The sequence below is a fragment of the Oreochromis aureus genome, linkage group 10 (genome assembly GCF_013358895.1).
Source record: "Oreochromis aureus strain Israel breed Guangdong linkage group 10, ZZ_aureus, whole genome shotgun sequence".
In the NCBI taxonomy this organism is placed as follows: domain Eukaryota; kingdom Metazoa; phylum Chordata; class Actinopteri; order Cichliformes; family Cichlidae; genus Oreochromis; species Oreochromis aureus.
The window spans coordinates 34,553,583-34,570,164 of record NC_052951.1 but is presented as its reverse complement, the minus strand read 5'-3'; the positions used below and the strand labels follow the sequence as shown (position 1 = coordinate 34,570,164).

The 16,582-nt window shown below is 45.7% G+C and overlaps 13 non-coding genes across 13 annotated transcripts; 7 read left to right on the top strand and 6 right to left on the bottom strand.

Annotated features, from left to right (window-relative positions):
- Positions 1 to 445: 445 nt before the first annotated feature.
- trnas-uga lies at positions 446 to 526 on the bottom strand. The gene has a single exon. It is a non-coding gene; the product is annotated as a tRNA-Ser (tRNA).
- A 752-nt stretch (positions 527 to 1,278) lies between these two features.
- On the top strand, positions 1,279 to 1,351 carry trnaw-cca. The gene has a single exon. It is a non-coding gene; the product is annotated as a tRNA-Trp (tRNA).
- A 2,114-nt stretch (positions 1,352 to 3,465) lies between these two features.
- On the bottom strand, positions 3,466 to 3,547 carry trnas-uga. Its single transcript has one exon. It is a non-coding gene; the product is annotated as a tRNA-Ser (tRNA).
- Positions 3,548 to 4,302: 755 nt separating this feature from the next.
- trnaw-cca lies at positions 4,303 to 4,374 on the top strand. The gene has a single exon. It is a non-coding gene; the product is annotated as a tRNA-Trp (tRNA).
- Positions 4,375 to 5,645: 1,271 nt separating this feature from the next.
- On the top strand, positions 5,646 to 5,717 carry trnam-cau. Its single transcript has one exon. It is a non-coding gene; the product is annotated as a tRNA-Met (tRNA).
- Positions 5,718 to 6,468: 751 nt separating this feature from the next.
- On the bottom strand, positions 6,469 to 6,551 carry trnas-uga. Its single transcript has one exon. It is a non-coding gene; the product is annotated as a tRNA-Ser (tRNA).
- Positions 6,552 to 7,304: 753 nt separating this feature from the next.
- On the top strand, positions 7,305 to 7,376 carry trnaw-cca. The gene has a single exon. It is a non-coding gene; the product is annotated as a tRNA-Trp (tRNA).
- Positions 7,377 to 9,473: 2,097 nt separating this feature from the next.
- On the bottom strand, positions 9,474 to 9,555 carry trnas-uga. Its single transcript has one exon. It is a non-coding gene; the product is annotated as a tRNA-Ser (tRNA).
- Positions 9,556 to 10,308: 753 nt separating this feature from the next.
- On the top strand, positions 10,309 to 10,378 carry trnaw-cca. Its single transcript has one exon. It is a non-coding gene; the product is annotated as a tRNA-Trp (tRNA).
- A 2,121-nt stretch (positions 10,379 to 12,499) lies between these two features.
- trnas-uga lies at positions 12,500 to 12,580 on the bottom strand. The gene has a single exon. It is a non-coding gene; the product is annotated as a tRNA-Ser (tRNA).
- A 757-nt stretch (positions 12,581 to 13,337) lies between these two features.
- On the top strand, positions 13,338 to 13,410 carry trnaw-cca. Its single transcript has one exon. It is a non-coding gene; the product is annotated as a tRNA-Trp (tRNA).
- Positions 13,411 to 15,529: 2,119 nt separating this feature from the next.
- trnas-uga lies at positions 15,530 to 15,610 on the bottom strand. Its single transcript has one exon. It is a non-coding gene; the product is annotated as a tRNA-Ser (tRNA).
- A 753-nt stretch (positions 15,611 to 16,363) lies between these two features.
- On the top strand, positions 16,364 to 16,435 carry trnaw-cca. The gene has a single exon. It is a non-coding gene; the product is annotated as a tRNA-Trp (tRNA).
- Positions 16,436 to 16,582: the final 147 nt, after the last annotated feature.

The window sequence follows — 16,582 nt, the reverse complement described above, 5'->3', positions numbered from 1 at the left end:
TTGCTTTGGGTGTACCCAAATGGCTAGCTCTGTTTGCCGGGAGACCAGGGACCCAGGTACTGTCGCCTAACTGAAAACAAACGTAGCCGGAAAAGATTAAGAGGTAAAGATTTGGCATTTTAGCCTTTCTATAGCAGTGATAACAAGTAGCCCCCTGCAACAATTTTGATGTATTAATATCTGATTCAAACTTTGTGCACATACCACTGATCGACATCTCCCACCATTATTGTTTATAAAGCCTGGAGAGAAGAAGAGGGACTCTACTTGGAGACATGTAAATTTTGTACTGGACTGATTAGTATTTAAGTACAGTGGTTTGAACTGGTGATTGAAAACTGTCAGTCACTCAGCGCCCAAGACACCGCTGCAACTTTTGAATATGAGCTCCTCCGCCTAATTGCAACCTTTACTTTGTCAAAGGAACGCTGGCGAAATGGACTTTCGCTGTGAGCAGGGTTTGAACCTGCGCTGGGACCCCCATTGGATTTCAAATCCAACGCCTTAACCTCTCGGCCATCACAGCTCCCTCAGCTCACCTACACCTTTTGGAGCATGGTGAGAGACGCCTGCTCCAACAGCGCAGGTCCTTTTAGAGATCATCACATACCAGACCACTCCCTACTCAGAAGTCACTTCTCTGGTAAATACCATTAACAGTCGTTGAAGAGACCATTGACTGTGTTGTGTGTGAACTGTAAGGTCTTTTAGTCAGGTAAGATTTCATTCAAGGCTGACAGAACTGGTCTCCTACCTCATATATAGCATTTTGGTGCAGACGGCGCAAGGAGCCTCTCCAGAGCAGGTTCTGTTGGAGACTGGAGATCATCACGCACAAAAGCACTCCCTACTGAGCAATCACTTCTCAGGTGTGTGTCAGAGTAAGGTCTTTGTTGTTAGACACTGTCCAAAGACTTTGTCTTTCTCTGACAAGCATCAGTAACAAATATCCATTGTTAAGAATTGCCTAGCTGGCCGGCAAAGCTGATCAGAGCGCGAGCACTGAATGACAGACACTTTGTTTGGCTTTTGATTGACTACTGCAAGCGCACTTCAAGACCTGGATTTGTACTCTTCTCTCAAAGAGGAGAACCTTTCAAGTATAAGTGGAGATTCTATGTGTGCGTGTTGACATGCATGGTTTGAAATGACATGCGTCTTTGACACAACTTTTTGCATTCACAAGTTGAACAAGTTGCTGAAAATTGCTTGTGTGGAAAGAAGACGGACTGGCTTTGCAGAGATTTTCAGATGTTTCGGAGAGAGGCAGCGCTTTGGGACCTTGTGGCGCAATGGTAGCGCTGCCTGACTCCAGATCAGAAGGTTGCGTGTTCAAATCACGCCAAGGTCAGCCAAGTGTTTCCAGAGTGCGAGGACCACAGGCTGTGACTCTCTTTGCATAGGAAGATTTTTAGTTGCTTGCGGTATGCTCGCATGCCTCTCCAGACATTAAGGCCCATGACTCATGACGTGTCTCCAGTGAGTTGTTGAGGGTGTCAGTGAACACTGTAGACAACTGATCAGCACAGCGCTCAGGGTGGATGGAGGCACCCAGTTTGGCCCAGCTGCTTTGCGTGGGTCCTGTGTCTTAGAGAGTCTGTTTACATCCCTTTCAAGTATGGAGAGAGGTGTCAACTGCTGAGCTTTACTGAGTGGTAGAGGTGATGGGGAGCCGCAAGTGTTGACCGTCTGGGGTGGGGGGCAGGGCCAGCTGGACCGCTCCATTGTTTTCTGAAAGCAACAGGTGTGAATACATTGGATAGGTGTGAATCGTAGCGGAATTAGAGGGCCTCTGTAAATGGAACTGAATCAAAATGGCAAACAAAACACCGCATGCTGCAGGTATACAGAGAACAATGCCATGAGATACATGTAAACACATAGTTGAAAGAAGTAAAGACTGCACCAAAGAGAAACTCACAAAAGTTTTCTAACGAAAAAACCTTCAAATAACGAGTATAAGTTTTTCATTTTGAGCAAACAAATAGTTTTGAATGATAATGAAATGTAAAGGCAGCTTCAGAGCTGGGCTCGGCTCTCTGAAGCAAACTCATCATATCCAGGATAGTTTTTCACTGTGGACAATGTCACTGTGTCCGCTGTGTTGGATACATTCAGATTTCATGTCTAATTATGGTGCTTGTGATTACAAACGGTATTACATCTCTACCGATAAGAACCACCATTGACAATCAGCGGAAGGGTTAAGAGCATCGAAGTGCATCAGCAGAGTGTGTTTGTGAATCAGAACGTCGATTATGCTTAACATGAGGTAAAATAAGGTTCAGAGAAGAGACTTCATGGGTTTATTTCCGAGTAAAGATATGCAACCCCAAGTGTCAGTGCTTTCACTTCTAAGCGTATACGTGACTATGCGACCCAGTGACTCACACAATGACCTCAGGGATTCTTAAGAGTTAGCAGCTAACGAGGAAATGGTTGGGTGACCCTAGCTTAAAATCTGTTGGGTCGCATACCCAGATCTGACAAGCAGTCCAAGAAGCTCTGAAGCATTAAACGCCGAGGTGACAAAGATTTATAAAAGACAATAATCAAGCGGGTGCTGTCCACTTTCAGAATTCCCTGTTTGTTCATGCAAGATGTTATTCAAGGCCCACTTTTAAGCAGCGCTAGTCTGACAGCACGTGGGAGCAGAGTGGCGCAGCGGAAGCGCATGGGGCCCATAACCCAGAGGTCGATGGATCGAAACCATCCTCTGCTAGGCGCCTGTTTTTCACGAGGTACTGAACAACTGTGCTCAGAAAGGCGCCCCACAAGTCTGGGATAGGTTACCAGGAAGGAGCCATTTACCTTCATAAAACTGGACAAAACAGACTGAACCCAGAAGTTGCCTGACTAAGAACCAAATCCTAGTTACTCTAACCTGTACCGCACATCTGCTTCAAAGCCCATTCACTTTGTGAGCTTAACAGCGTGAGATGACTTGTTTCTAATACAAACACAACAATGGAGGCAATGGTGTACCTGCTGCTAAAGTGATGGTAAACGGTTGGACCACGGTGTTGCTTTGGGTGTACCCAAATGGCTAGCTCTGTTTGCCGGGAGACCAGGGACCCAGGTACTGTCGCCTAACTGAAAACAAACGAGCCGGAAAAGATTAAGAGGTAAAGATTTGGCATTTTAGCCTTTCTATAGCAGTGATAACAAGTAGCCCTGCAACAATTTTGATGTATTAATATCTGATTCAAACTTTGTGCACATACCACTGATCGACATCTCCGACCATTATTGTTTATAAAGCCTGGAGAGAAGAAGAGGGACTCTACTTGGAGACATGTAAATTTTGTACTGGACTGATTAGTATTTAAGTACAGTGGTTTGAACTGGTGATTGAAAACTGTCAGTCACTCAGCGCCCAAGACACCGCTGCAACTTTTGAATATGAGCTCCTCCGCCTAATTGCAACCTTTACTTTGTCAAAGGAACGCTGGCGAAATGGACTTTCGCTGTGAGCAGGGTTTGAACCTGCGCTGGGAGCCCCCATTGGATTTCAAATCCAACGCCTTAACCTCTCGGCCATCACAGCTCCCTCAGCTCACCTACACCTTTTGGAGCATGGTGAGAGACGCCTGCTCCAACAGCGCAGGTCCTTTTAGAGATCATCACATACCAGACCACTCCCTACTCAGAAGTCACTTCTCTGGTAAATACCATTAACAGTCGTTGAAGAGACCATTGATTGTGTTGTGTGTGAACTGTAAGGTCTTTTAGTCAGGTAAGATTTCATTCAAGGCTGACAGAACTGGTCTCCTACCTCATATATAGCATTTTGGTGCAGACGGCGCAAGGAGCCTCCAGAGCAGGTTCTGTTGGAGACTGGAGATCATCACGCACAAAAGCACTCCCTACTGAGCAATCACTTCTCAGGTGTGTGTCAGAGTAAGGTCTTTTGTTGTTAGACACTGTCCAAAGACTTTGTCTTTCTCTGACAAGCATCAGTAACAAATATCCATTGTTAAGAATTCGTCTAGCTGGTCGGCAAAGCTGATCAGAGCGCGAGCACTGAATGACAGACACTTTGTTCGGCTTTTGATTGACTACTGCAAGCGCACTTCGCACCTGGATTTGTACTCTTCTCTCAAAGAGGAGAACCTTTCAAGTATAAGTGGAGATTCTATGTGTGCGTGTTGACATGCATGGTTTGAAATGACATGCGTCTTTGACACAACTTCTTTGCATTCACAAGTTGAACAAGTTGCTGAAAAATTGCTTGTGTGGAAAGAAGACGGACTGGCTTTGCAGAGATTTTCAGATGTTTCAGAGAGAGGCAGCGCTTTGTGGGACCTTGTGGCGCAATGGTAGCGCGCCTGACTCCAGATCAGAAGGTTGCGTGTTCAAATCACGCCAAGGTCAGCCAAGTGTTTCCAGAGTGCGAGGACCACAGGCTGTGACTCTCTTTGCATAGGAAGATTTTTAGTTGCTTGCGGTATGCTCGCATGCGCTCTCCAGACATTAAGGCCCATGACTCATGACGTGTCTCCAGTGAGTTGTTGAGGGTGTCAGTGAACACTGTAGACAACTGATCAGCACAGCGCTTCAGGGTGGATGGAGGCACCCAGTTTGGCCCAGCTGCTTTGCGTGGGTCCTGTGTCTTAGAGAGTCTGTTTACATCCCTTTCAAGTATATTTCAAGAGGTGATGGGGGAGCCGCAAGTGTTGACCGTCTGGGGTGGGGGGCCGGGCCAGCTGGACCGTTCCATTGTTTTCTGAAAGCAACAGGTGTGAATACATTGGATAGGTGTGAATCGAAGCGAATTAGAGGGCCTCTGTAAATGGAACTGAATCAAAATGGCAAACAAAACACCGCATGCTGCAGGTATACAGAGAACAATGCCATGAGATACATGTAAACACATAGTTGAAAGAAGTAAAGACTGCACCAAAGAGAAACTCACAAAAGTTTTCTAACGAAAAAAAACTTCAAATAACGAGTATAAGTTTTTCATTTTGAGCAAACAAATAGTTTTGAATGATAATGAAATGTAAAGGCAGCTTCAGAGCTGGGCTCGGCTCTCTGAAGCAAACTCATCATATCCAGGATAGTTTTTCACTGTGGACAATGTCACTGTGTCCGCTGTGTTGGATACATTCAGATTTCATGTCTAATTGCGGTGCTTGTGATTACAAACGGTATTACATCTCTACCGATAAGAACCACCATTGACAATCAGCGGAAGGGTTAAGAGCATCAAGTGCATCAGCAGAGTGTGTTTGTGAATCAGAACGTCGATTATGCTTAACATGAGGTAAAATAAGGTTCAGAGAAGAGACTTCATGGGTTTATTTCCAAGTAAAGATATGCAACCCCAAGTGTCAGTGCTTTCACTTCTAAGCGTATACGTGACTATGCGACCCAGTGACTCACACAATGACCTCAGGGATTCTTAAGAGTTAGCAGCTAACGAGGAAATGGTTGGGTGACCCTAGCTTAAAATCTGTTGGGCCAAGACACGAGATCTGACAAGCAGTCCAAGAAGCTCTGAAGCATTAAACGCCGAGGTGACAAAGATTTATAAAAGACAATAATCAAGCGGGTGCTGTCCACTTTCAGAATTCCCTGTTTGTTCATGCAAGATGTTATTCAAGGCCCACTTTTAAGCAGCGCTAGTCTGACAGCACGTGTGGAGCAGAGTGGCGCAGCGGAAGCGTGCTGGGCCCATAACCCAGAGGTCGATGGATCGAAACCATCCTCTGCTAGGCGCGCCTGTTTTCACGAGGTACTGAACAACTGTGCTCAGAAAGGCGTCCCTTACAAGTCTGGGATAGGTTACCAGGAAGGAGCCATTTACCTTCATAAAACTGGACAAAACAGACTGAACCCAGAAGTTGCCTGACTAAGAACCAAATCCTAGTTACTCTAACCTGTACCGCACATCTGCTTCAAAGCCCATTCACTTTGTGAGCTTAACAGCGTGAGATGACTTGTTTCTAATACAAACACAACAATGGAGGCAATGGTGTACCTGCTGCTAAAGTGATGGTAAACGGTTGGACCACGGTGTTGCTTTGGGTGTACCCAAATGGCTAGCTCTGTTTGCCGGGAGACCAGGGACCCAGGTACTGTCGCCTAACTGAAAAAAACAAACGTAGCCGAAAAGATTAAGAGGTAAAGATTTGGCATTTTAGCCTTTCTATAGCAGTGATAACAAGTAGCCCCCTGCAACAATTTTGATGTATTAATATCTGATTCAAACTTTGTGCACATACCACTGATCGACATCTCCGACCATTATTGTTTATAAAGCCTGGAGAGAAGAAGAGGGACTCTACTTGGAGACATGTAAATTTTGTACTGGACTGATTAGTATTTAAGTACAGTGGTTTGAACTGGTGATTGAAAACTGTCAGTCACTCAGCGCCCAAGACACCGCTGCAACTTTTGAATATGAGCTCCTCCGCCTAATTGCAACCTTTACTTTGTCAAAGGAACGCTGGCGAAATGGACTTTCGCTGTGAGCAGGGTTTGAACCTCGCGCTGGGAGCCCCCATTGGATTTCAAATCCAACGCCTTAACCTCTCGGCCATCACAGCTCCCTCAGCTCACCTACACCTTTTGGAGCATGGTGAGAGACGCCTGCTCCAACAGCGCAGGTCCTTTTAGAGATCATCACATACCAGACCACTCCCTACTCAGAAGTCACTTCTCTGGTAAATACCATTAACAGTCGTTGAAGAGACCATTGACTGTGTTGTGTGTGAACTGTAAGGTCTTTTAGTCAGGTAAGATTTCATTCAAGGCTGACAGAACTGGTCTCCTACCTCATATATAGCATTTTGGTGCAGACGGCGCAAGGAGCCTCTCAGAGCAGGTTCTGTTGGAGACTGGAGATCATCACGCACAAAAGCACTCCCTACTGAGCAATCACTTCTCAGGTGTGTGTCAGAGTAAGGTCTTTTGTTGTTAGACACTGTCCAAAGACTTTGTCTTTCTCTGACAAGCATCAGTAACAAATATCCATTGTTAAGAATTGCCTAGCTGGTCGGCAAAGCTGATCAGAGCGCGAGCACTGAATGACAGACACTTTGTTCGGCTTTTGATTGACTACTGCAAGCGCACTTCACACCTGGATTTGTACTCTTCTCTCAAAGAGGAGAACCTTTCAAGTATAAGTGGAGATTCTATGTGTGCGTGTTGACATGCATGGTTTGAAATGACATGCGTCTTTGACACAACTTCTTTGCATTCACAAGTTGAACAAGTTGCTGAAAAATTGCTTGTGTGGAAAGAAGACGGACTGGCTTTGCAGAGATTTTCAGATGTTTCGGAGAGAGCAGCGCTTTGGGGACCTTGTGGCGCAATGGTAGCGCGCCTGACTCCAGATCAGAAGGTTGCGTGTTCAAATCACGCCAAGGTCAGCCAAGTGTTTCCAGAGTGCGAGGACCACAGGCTGTGACTCTCTTTGCATAGGAAGATTTTTAGTTGCTTGCGGTATGCTCGCATGCGCCTCTCCAGACATTAAGGCCCATGACTCATGACGTGTCTCCAGTGAGTTGTTGAGGGTGTCAGTGAACACTGTAGACAACTGATCAGCACAGCGCTTCAGGGTGGATGGAGGCACCCAGTTTGGCCCAGCTGCTTTGGCGTGGGTCCTGTGTCTTAGAGAGTCTGTTTACATCCCTTTCAAGTATATTTTTTACAAGAGGTGATGGGGAGCCGCAAGTGTTGACCGTCTGGGGTGGGGGGCCGGGCCAGCTGGACCGCTCCATTGTTTTCTGAAAGCAACAGGTGTGAATACATTGGATAGGTGTGAATCGAGAGCGGAATTAGAGGGCCTCTGTAAATGGAACTGAATCAAAATGGCAAACAAAACACCGCATGCTGCAGGTATACAGAGAACAATGCCATGAGATACATGTAAACACATAGTTGAAAGAAGTAAAGACTGCACCAAAGAGAAACTCACAAAAGTTTTCTAACGAAAAAAAACTTCAAATAACGAGTATAAGTTTTTCATTTTGAGCAAACAAATAGTTTTGAATGATAATGAATGTAAAGGCAGCTTCAGAGCTGGGCTCGGCTCTCTGAAGCAAACTCATCATATCCAGGATAGTTTTTCACTGTGGACAATGTCACTGTGTCCGCTGTGTTGGATACATTCAGATTTCATGTCTAATTGCGGTGCTTGTGATTACAAACGGTATTACATCTCTACCGATAAGAACCACCATTGACAATCAGCGGAAGGGTTAAGAGCATCAAGTGCATCAGCAGAGTGTGTTTGTGAATCAGAACGTCGATTATGCTTAACATGAGGTAAAATAAGGTTCAGAGAAGAGACTTCATGGGTTTATTTCCGAGTAAAGATATGCAACCCCAAGTGTCAGTGCTTTCACTTCTAAGCGTATACGTGACTATGCGACCCAGTGACTCACACAATGACCTCAGGGATTCTTAAGAGTTAGCAGCTAACGAGGAAATGGTTGGGTGACCCTAGCTTAAAATCTGTTGGGCACACACGAGATCTGACAAGCAGTCCAAGAAGCTCTGAAGCATTAAACGCCGAGGTGACAAAGATTTATAAAAGACAATAATCAAGCGGGTGCTGTCCACTTTCAGAATTCCCTGTTTGTTCATGCAAGATGTTATTCAAGGCCCACTTTTAAGCAGCGCTAGTCTGACAGCACGTGTGGAGCAGAGTGGCGCAGCGGAAGCGCATGCTGGGCCCATAACCCAGAGGTCGATGGATCGAAACCATCCTCTGCTAGGCGCGCCTGTTTTCACGAGGTACTGAACAACTGTGCTCAGAAAGGCGCCCTTACAAGTCTGGGATAGGTTACCAGGAAGGAGCCATTTACCTTCATAAAACTGGACAAAACAGACTGAACCCAGAAGTTGCCTGACTAAGAACCAAATCCTAGTTACTCTAACCTGTACCGCACATCTGCTTCAAAGCCCATTCACTTTGTGAGCTTAACAGCGTGAGATGACTTGTTTCTAATACAAACACAACAATGGAGGCAATGGTGTACCTGCTGCTAAAGTGATGGTAAACGGTTGGACCACGGTGTTGCTTTGGGTGTACCCAAATGGCTAGCTCTGTTTGCCGGGAGACCAGGGACCCAGGTACTGTCGCCTAACTGAAAAACAAACGTAGCCGGAAAAGATTAAGAGGTAAAGATTTGGCATTTTAGCCTTTCTATAGCAGTGATAACAAGTAGCCCCTGCAACAATTTTGATGTATTAATATCTGATTCAAACTTTGTGCACATACCACTGATCGACATCTCCGACCATTATTGTTTATAAAGCCTGGAGAGAAGAAGAGGGACTCTACTTGGAGACATGTAAATTTTGTACTGGACTGATTAGTATTTAAGTACAGTGGTTTGAACTGGTGATTGAAAACTGTCAGTCACTCAGCGCCCAAGACACCGCTGCAACTTTTGAATATGAGCTCCTCCGCCTAATTGCAACCTTTACTTTGTCAAAGGAACGCTGGCGAAATGGACTTTCGCTGTGAGCAGGGTTTGAACCTGCGCTGGGAGCCCCCATTGGATTTCAAATCCAACGCCTTAACCTCTCGGCCATCACAGCTCCCTCAGCTCACCTACACCTTTTGGAGCATGGTGAGAGACGCCTGCTCCAACAGCGCAGGTCCTTTTAGAGATCATCACATACCAGACCACTCCCTACTCAGAAGTCACTTCTCTGGTAAATACCATTAACAGTCGTTGAAGAGACCATTGATTGTGTTGTGTGTGAACTGTAAGGTCTTTTAGTCAGGTAAGATTTCATTCAAGGCTGACAGAACTGGTCTCCTACCTCATATATAGCATTTTGGTGCAGACGGCGCAAGGAGCCTCTCAGAGCAGGTTCTGTTGGAGACTGGAGATCATCACGCATAAAAGCACTCCCTACTGAGCAATCACTTCTCAGGTGTGTGTCAGAGTAAGGTCTTTTGTTGTTAGACACTGTCCAAAGACTTTGTCTTTCTCTGACAAGCATCAGTAACAAATATCCATTGTTAAGAATTGCCTAGCTGGCCGGCAAAGCTGATCAGAGCGCGAGCACTGAATGACAGACACTTTGTTCGGCTTTTGATTGACTACTGCAAGCGCACTTCGCACCTGGATTTGTACTCTTCTCTCAAAGAGGAGAACCTTTCAAGTATAAGTGGAGATTCTATGTGTGCGTGTTGACATGCATGGTTTGAAATGACATGCGTCTTTGACACAACTTTTTGCATTCACAAGTTGAACAAGTTGCTGAAAAATTGCTTGTGTGGAAAGAAGACGGACTGGCTTTGCAGAGATTTTCAGATGTTTCGGAGAGAGGCAGCGCTTTGGGGACCTTGTGGCGCAATGGTAGCGCCTGACTCCAGATCAGAAGGTTGCGTGTTCAAATCACGCCAAGGTCAGCCAAGTGTTTCCAGAGTGCGAGGACCACAGGCTGTGACTCTCTTTGCATAGGAAGATTTTTAGTTGCTTGCGGTATGCTCGTGCGTGCCTCCAGACATTAAGGCCCATGACTCATGACGTGTCTCCAGTGAGTTGTTGAGGGTGTCAGTGAACACTGTAGACAACTGATCAGCACAGCGCTTCAGGGTGGATGGAGGCACCCAGTTTGGCCCAGCTGCTTTGCGTGGGTCCTGTGTCTTAGAGAGTCTGTTTACATCCCTTTCAAGTATGGAGAGAGGTGTCAACTGCTGAGCTTTACTGAGTGGTAGAGGTGATGGGGAGCCGCAAGTGTTGACCGTCTGGGGTGGGGGCCGGGCCAGCTGGACCGCTCCATTGTTTTCTGAAAGCAACAGGTGTGAATACATTGGATAGGTGTGAATCGAAGCGGAATTAGAGGGCCTCTGTAAATGGAACTGAATCAAAATGGCAAACAAAACACCGCATGCTGCAGGTATACAGAGAACAATGCCATGAGATACATGTAAACACATAGTTGAAAGAAGTAAAGACTGCACCAAAGAGAAACTCACAAAAGTTTTCTAACGAAAAAACCTTCAAATAACGAGTATAAGTTTTTCATTTTGAGCAAACAAATAGTTTTGAATGATAATGAATGTAAAGGCAGCTTCAGAGCTGGGCTCGGCTCTCTGAAGCAAACTCATCATATCCAGGATAGTTTTTCACTGTGGACAATGTCACTGTGTCCGCTGTGTTGGATACATTCAGATTTCATGTCTAATTGCGGTGCTTGTGATTACAAAACGGTATTACATCTCTACCGATAAGAACCACCATTGACAATCAGCGGGAAGGGTTAAGAGCATCAAGTGCATCAGCAGAGTGTGTTTGTGAATCAGAACGTCGATTATGCTTAACATGAGGTAAAATAAGGTTCAGAGAAGAGACTTCATGGGTTTATTTCCAAGTAAAGATATGCAACCCCAAGTGTCAGTGCTTTCACTTCTAAGCGTGATACGTGACTATGCGACCCAGTGACTCACACAATGACCTCAGGGATTCTTAAGAGTTAGCAGCTAACGAGGAAATGGTTGGGTGACCCTAGCTTAAAATCTGTTGGGCACACACACCTAGATCTGACAAGCAGTCCAAGAAGCTCTGAAGCATTAAACGCCGAGGTGACAAAGATTTATAAAAGACAATAATCAAGCGGGTGCTGTCCACTTTCAGAATTCCCTGTTTGTTCATGCAAGATGTTATTCAAGGCCCACTTTTAAGCAGCGCTAGTCTGACAGCACGTGTGGAGCAGAGTGGCGCAGCGGAAGCGCATGGGCCCATAACCCAGAGGTCGATGGATCGAAACCATCCTCTGCTAGGCGCGCCTGTTTTCACGAGGTACTGAACAACTGTGCTCAGAAAGGCGCCCTTACAAGTCTGGGATAGGTTACCAGGAAGGAGCCATTTACCTTCATAAAACTGGACAAAACAGACTGAACCCAGAAGTTGCCTGACTAAGAACCAAATCCTAGTTACTCTAACCTGTACCGCACATCTGCTTCAAAGCCCATTCACTTTGTGAGCTTAACAGCGTGAGATGACTTGTTTCTAATACAAACACAACAATGGAGGCAATGGTGTACCTGCTGCTAAAGTGATGGTAAACGGTTGGACCACGGTGTTGCTTTGGGTGTACCCAAATGGCTAGCTCTGTTTGCCGGGAGACCAGGGACCCAGGTACTGTCGCCTAACTGAAAAACAAACGTAGCCGGAAAAGATTAAGAGGTAAAGATTTGGCATTTTAGCCTTTCTATAGCAGTGATAACAAGTAGCCCCTGCAACAATTTTGATGTATTAATATCTGATTCAAACTTTGTGCACATACCACTGATCGACATCTCCGACCATTATTGTTTATAAAGCCTGGAGAGAAGAAGAGGGACTCTACTTGGAGACATGTAAATTTTGTACTGGACTGATTAGTATTTAAGTACAGTGGTTTGAACTGGTGATTGAAAACTGTCAGTCACTCAGCGCCCAAGACACCGCTGCAACTTTTGAATATGAGCTCCTCCGCCTAATTGCAACCTTTACTTTGTCAAAGGAACGCTGGCGAAATGGACTTTCGCTGTGAGCAGGGTTTGAACCTGCGCTGGGAGCCCCCATTGATTTCAAATCCAACGCCTTAACCTCTCGGCCATCACAGCTCCCTCAGCTCACCTACACCTTTTGGAGCATGGTGAGAGACGCCTGCTCCAACAGCGCAGGTCCTTTTAGAGATCATCACATACCAGACCACTCCCTACTCAGAAGTCACTTCTCTGGTAAATACCATTAACAGTCGTTGAAGAGACCATTGACTGTGTTGTGTGTGAACTGTAAGGTCTTTTAGTCAGGTAAGATTTCATTCAAGGCTGACAGAACTGGTCTCCTACCTCATATATAGCATTTTGGTGCAGACGGCGCAAGGAGCCTCTCCAGAGCAGGTTCTGTTGGAGACTGGAGATCATCACGTACAAAAGCACTCCCTACTGAGCAATCACTTCTCAGGTGTGTGTCAGAGTAAGGTCTTTTGTTGTTAGACACTGTCCAAAGACTTTGTCTTTCTCTGACAAGCATCAGTAACAAATATCCATTGTTAAGAATTCGCCTAGCTGGTCGGCAAAGCTGATCAGAGCGCGAGCACTGAATGACAGACACTTTGTTCGGCTTTTGATTGACTACTGCAAGCGCACTTCAAGACCTGGATTTGTACTCTTCTCTCAAAGAGGAGAACCTTTCAAGTATAAGTGGAGATTCTATGTGTGCGTGTTGACATGCATGGTTTGAAATGACATGCGTCTTTGACACAACTTCTTTGCATTCACAAGTTGAACAAGTTGCTGAAAAATTGCTTGTGTGGAAAGAAGACGGACTGGCTTTGCAGAGATTTTCAGATGTTTCGGAGAGAGGCAGCGCTTTGGGGACCTTGTGGCGCAATGGTAGCGCGGCCTGACTCCAGATCAGAAGGTTGCGTGTTCAAATCACGCCAAGGTCAGCCAAGTGTTTCCAGAGTGCGAGGACCACAGGCTGTGACTCTCTTTGCATAGGAAGATTTTTAGTTGCTTGCGGTATGCTCGCATGCCTCTCCAGACATTAAGGCCCATGACTCATGACGTGTCTCCAGTGAGTTGTTGAGGGTGTCAGTGAACACTGTAGACAACTGATCAGCACAGCGCTTCAGGGTGGATGGAGGCACCCAGTTTGGCCCAGCTGCTTTGCGTGGGTCCTGTGTCTTAGAGAGTCTGTTTACATCCCTTTCAAGTATGGAGAGAGGTGTCAACTGCTGAGCTTTACTGAGTGGTAGAGGTGATGGGGAGCCGCAAGTGTTGACCGTCTGGGGTGGGGGGCCGGGCCAGCTGGACCGCTCCATTGTTTTCTGAAAGCAACAGGTGTGAATACATTGGATAGGTGTGAATCAGAAGCGGAATTAGAGGGCCTCTGTAAATGGAACTGAATCAAAATGGCAAACAAAACACCGCATGCTGCAGGTATACAGAGAACAATGCCATGAGATACATGTAAACACATAGTTGAAAGAAGTAAAGACTGCACCAAAGAGAAACTCACAAAAGTTTTCTAACGAAAAAACCTTCAAATAACGAGTATAAGTTTTTCATTTTGAGCAAACAAATAGTTTTGAATGATAATGAAATGTAAAGGCAGCTTCAGAGCTGGGCTCGGCTCTCTGAAGCAAACTCATCATATCCAGGATAGTTTTTCACTGTGGACAATGTCACTGTGTCCGCTGTGTTGGATACATTCAGATTTCATGTCTAATTGCGGTGCTTGTGATTACAAACGGTATTACATCTCTACCGATAAGAACCACCATTGACAATCAGCGGAAAGGTTAAGAGCATCAAGTGCATCAGCAGAGTGTGTTTGTGAATCAGAACGCCGATTATGCTTAACATGAGGTAAAATAAGGTTCAGAGAAGAGACTTCATGGGTTTATTTCCAAGTAAAGATATGCAACCCCAAGTGTCAGTGCTTTCACTTCTAAGCGTATACGTGACTATGCGACCCAGTGACTCACACAATGACCTCAGGGATTCTTAAGAGTTAGCAGCTAACGAGGAAATGGTTGGGTGACCCTAGCTTAAAATCTGTTGGGCACATTACGAGATCTGACAAGCAGTCCAAGAAGCTCTGAAGCATTAAACGCCGAGGTGACAAAGATTTATAAAAGACAATAATCAAGCGGGTGCTGTCCACTTTCAGAATTCCCTGTTTGTTCATGCAAGATGTTATTCAAGGCCCACTTTTAAGCAGCGCTAGTCTGACAGCACGTGTGGAGCAGAGTGGCGCAGCGAAGCGTGCTGGGCCCATAACCCAGAGGTCGATGGATCGAAACCATCCTCTGCTAGGCGCTGTCTGTTTTCACGAGGTACTGAACAACTGTGCTCAGAAAGGCGCCCTTACAAGTCTGGGATAGGTTACCAGGAAGGAGCCATTTACCTTCATAAAACTGGACAAAACAGACTGAACCCAGAAGTTGCCTGACTAAGAACCAAATCCTAGTTACTCTAACCTGTACCGCACATCTGCTTCAAAGCCCATTCACTTTGTGAGCTTAACAGCGTGAGATGACTTGTTTCTAATACAAACACAACAATGGAGGCAATGGTGTACCTGCTGCTAAAGTGATGGTAAACGGTTGGACCACGGTGTTGCTTTGGGTGTACCCAAATGGCTAGCTCTGTTTGCCGGGAGACCAGGGACCCAGGTACTGTCGCCTAACTGAAAACAAACGTAGCCGGAAAAGATTAAGAGGTAAAGATTTGGCATTTTAGCCTTTCTATAGCAGTGATAACAAGTAGCCCCTGCAACAATTTTGATGTATTAATATCTGATTCAAACTTTGTGCACATACCACTGATCGACATCTCCGACCATTATTGTTTATAAAGCCTGGAGAGAAGAAGAGGGACTCTACTTGGAGACATGTAAATTTTGTACTGGACTGATTAGTATTTAAGTACAGTGGTTTGAACTGGTGATTGAAAACTGTCAGTCACTCAGCGCCCAAGACACCGTTGCAACTTTTGAATATGAGCTCCTCCGCCTAATTGCAACCTTTACTTTGTCAAAGGAACGCTGGCGAAATGGACTTTCGCTGTGAGCAGGGTTTGAACCTGCGCTGGGAGCCCCCATTGATTTCAAATCCAACGCCTTAACCTCTCGGCCATCACAGCTCCCTCAGCTCACCTACACCTTTTGGAGCATGGTGAGAGACGCCTGCTCCAACAGCGCAGGTCCTTTTAGAGATCATCACATACCAGACCACTCCCTACTCAGAAGTCACTTCTCTGGTAAATACCATTAACAGTCGTTGAAGAGACCATTGACTGTGTTGTGTGTGAACTGTAAGGTCTTTTAGTCAGGTAAGATTTCATTCAAGGCTGACAGAACTGGTCTCCTACCTCATATATAGCATTTTGGTGCAGACGGCGCAAGGAGCCTCTCAGAGCAGGTTCTGTTGGAGACTGGAGATCATCACGCACAAAAGCACTCCCTACTGAGCAATCACTTCTCAGGTGTGTGTCAGAGTAAGGTCTTTTGTTGTTAGACACTGTCCAAAGACTTTGTCTTTCTCTGACAAGCATCAGTAACAAATATCCATTGTTAAGAATTGCCTAGCTGGCCGGCAAAGCTGATCAGAGCGCGAGCACTGAATGACAGACACTTTGTTCGGCTTTTGATTGACTACTGCAAGCGCACTTCACACCTGGATTTGTACTCTTCTCTCAAAGAGGAGAACCTTTCAAGTATAAGTGGAGATTCTATGTGTGCGTGTTGACATGCATGGTTTGAAATGACATGCGTTTTGACACAACTTCTTTGCATTCACAAGTTGAACAAGTTGCTGAAAAATTGCTTGTGTGGAAAGAAGACGGACTGGCTTTGCAGAGATTTTCAGATGTTTCGGAGAGAGGCAGCGCTTTGGGGACCTTGTGGCGCAATGGTAGCGCGTCTGACTCCAGATCAGAAGGTTGCGTGTTCAAATCACGCCAAGGTCAGCCAAGTGTTTCCAGAGTGCGAGGACCACAGGCTGTGACTCTCTTTGCATAGGAAGATTTTTAGTTGCTTGCGGTATGCTCGTGCGCCTCTCCAGACATTAAGGCCCATGACTCATGACGTGTCTCCAGTGAGTTGTTGAGGTGTCA